This window comes from Cupressus sempervirens, chromosome 5 (assembly GCF_028749045.1).
Source record: "Cupressus sempervirens isolate cs-2001-9-10 chromosome 5, ASM2874904v1, whole genome shotgun sequence".
Taxonomy (NCBI): domain Eukaryota; kingdom Viridiplantae; phylum Streptophyta; class Pinopsida; order Cupressales; family Cupressaceae; genus Cupressus; species Cupressus sempervirens.
The window spans coordinates 990182321-990185745 of NC_143122.1; positions in this window are offsets into that span (position 1 = coordinate 990182321).

Here is a 3425-nt window from a genome sequence, read left to right on the forward strand (position 1 = left end):
AGAATGTAACACATGATTCTTAGACATACTTACTACACTTGTGTTATCACAATATATGACATCAGGTTCTGCAAATTCAATCCTAATAACCTTCGATAGTTATTTCATCCGCATCACTTGATTACAATTGTTTGTTTTTGCAACATACTCTGGCTCAATTGTACTTTTGGAAATAAAATCTTGTTTCTTTCTCGGCCAAGAAACCAATCTTCCTCCAAGGAAAAAAAAAGCTCTACCATTGATTCTCTTCCTACCATCCATATTGCCTACCCAATCTACATTAATATATTCACATAGAGTAAAATCATTCAATCTATCATACCAAATTCCATATTTAGATTTTCCTTTCAAATATCTAAATATCCTCTTTACTTCTATGTAATGATACTCCTTAGGATCATCTTGAAATCTAGCTACAATCCCAACTACATTTTCTATATTTGGTCTTGTGTGATTTAGATATCACAAACCTCCAATCATGGATATTTACTTCTTATGCTCAACTTTTGGCATTTCATCCTTGCTAGATAACTTGTGACCAGTTATCATATGTGTACCAATAGGTTTACAACTTTCCAATCCAAATCTCTTCAATGAGTCTTTCAAGTACTTATCTTGTGAAATGAAAATACCATCACTATGTTAGAAACAATAGTCCACCAAGATAATTCTGTGTGTGTGTGTGTGTGTGGGGGGGGGGGGGGTGAATCAGTTATCCAATAATTAAAATATTTATCCACTTTAAAAAATCTTATCTTTCAATCAAAGTAAACAAAAACCATAACAAGATGTGTTGGTGTTTTGAAACAACATGGTTCCATATTACCCTGATGAGAACAAGATACATCTAGAGGTAGCTATTTCCCATCTTCAACATACCCTTTCAGACATGGGGCCAACTATAAGGCTAGACCCTTCTTCTACTTTAGGCTCTACAAAACCTAGGCAGGTGTACCTCAGATTCACTTATATGGTACTAGTGCTAAAACATACACTTAACTCTATTAATAGATGAAACCCTTATATCTCCTATACTTATGCAATAACAAAGATTTGTAGTAGTGAATTGTAAATCTATGAAATCCACAAGCTAAGTGAGGGCATCCTTTTTAGCTCTTCAACATGAAACAAAAAAGATGTTGATTAATGATGTTGAACTCAGCAAAACCCCAAATATGTAACAGTATGAACAAGTTGATCCTACGACTGATCAGTGCCTCATCTATTGGACAATTCCAAAAATTACATACATACATCTATGATTTCAAAGACATATTTCATACACCCTGACATCAGATCTGTCCTATCACTTTGTGATTTAGACATTGATGTTCATAAAGACCTCATTCTCATGAAATATCCTTCTCAAATAACCAGCAACCCTATCAAACACAACAAGAATTTACTTGGCCCTTTGTTCCAACAACAAAATATATCAAACATGCAACCTTAAGTGGATGCAAATGGGTCTCAGTTCTTTGTCCTTAAACCACATAAGAATATTCATTTCTTTGAAACTTATACATTCAGATGCATGAAATTAACACATAGAAATGCCTAACATGTTAGAACTAGCTATATTATCTTCACTATTGTTGTTCATACAAGAGAAAATATGCTGAAGCAAATGGTGGAATCAGAATTCTGGACCCAACAATGTGGTCTCACAGACAAATTGGAACCAACAATGAGGTATCACACTGAAAATTGCCAACCCTTACGATAGATGAGAAAGAAGAAGATATAGACAAGGAATAAATTATTGGATCTGATCTAAAGATTACATGTGTCCACTTGAAATTTGATCCTCTGTTGTTGTAAAACATCTCTCCTCTTTCTACCCCTAAAATCTGATTTAATTTTCATCATTATTCTATAACAAACTTGGAAATATCTCTTATGAATGATGAAAAACCCTTATATCACTCAAATATCTGAAATGCATCATGGAATGCTGATAAAAATTAGATTCAATTGATTTGAAGGTGACCAAACTCGCCCTTAACTACATTTTTACTATCTTTTAAATACATTCAGCTCATTACCCTAGTAGAAATTAAATTTGAACTTCAATACTTGAATGTAGTTGCAAACTAGGAATCTAGGAGAAAACTTCATATAACCTAACAAATAGCTTCCTGCGCAAAAAAAAAAAAAAAAAAAACTCTAGAAATGGAAAGTTTGTCTTCTCTTGGTTTCGGCAATATATAATACTCCTATATTTTCTTATCGAAAACACCCAGAACCTTAATTTGAAAAAAATACCCCTATTATGGCTCTCTATAATCTAAATCTCATTTTTCAAAATTTTAAAATTTTCTAAAGTTGAAACTTTAGAATATATCTCCTTTGAATTTAAATTTACAATACGTGAACATTTTTGAAAAATAATTTTTAAAAAATCAATTTTTTAATCACTTTGATATTTACCCTATCCATGCACTTTGGGTGAACTAAGGTTTGACCACTTTTTCCATGTGGCACCACACCATTGGTTGATTCCTACCATATCATCCTCCACTAGGTTCCATGTGCCACCATCCGATTGGCTGAAACATCGTCGCCACATGTCAACTTTTCATTCGCTCTTCGACTGCCCAATTGATTGCCACCTCACCATGCTGACCTGACTACCATGTCACCTTCAACTAGGGCCTATTGACACATGTCAACTAGGTACTTCCCCACATTATAGTTAGCAAGTTGTTGAATGTGCATGTAGGGATGTGCCTTAATGACACGTATCCCATGTGCCATGTCAACACCTTGAATCTTGCACCAAGCTAGAAGCTCCTCTGTCACTTGTCAATCTCCAACTCATTCATGGATCTCCACATAATCAAATGACACCAACACTCCATTTTGTATGTTCATTCAAAATTTTCACCATCATCTCCAATTGACTAGCATCCACAATCCCACCAAATATTACTTTACGGCTTATAAAAGCTTGTGTCTTTCAAGACACTTAGTAAATATGTGCTGGGTTATACAAAAACTTCAAAATGTTAATTCCCAATGAATGTGGGAGTAAGAATCTCTATGAATACCAACATAAAAATATTTGTGCATTCTTGAATTTAAAAGAGAGGGTTGATAGAATTGCATTGTTGGTAGTTTCTTTCTTTTTGGTGTTTCATGTGATTCCTCCATTTGTACGGGCTACTGCATTCAAATATGGATTTCCCTATCATGGACTTTGCTTAGGCCCAGTTGTCTCACTTCTACAATATGGGACACCCCTTTTCAATCACTTCTTCCTGTGTAGTAGCTTTCATTTACATCACACGTCTCCAATCAAAGTGACAACCACCTTTAAAAACAAAAAGCTAGCTATCATTTATTGTTACATCTGCTGCACATTTCCTTTCGGCTCTACGCTTTGACTCCATCTCTAAAAACCATCGCCTACCACAATAATGAGG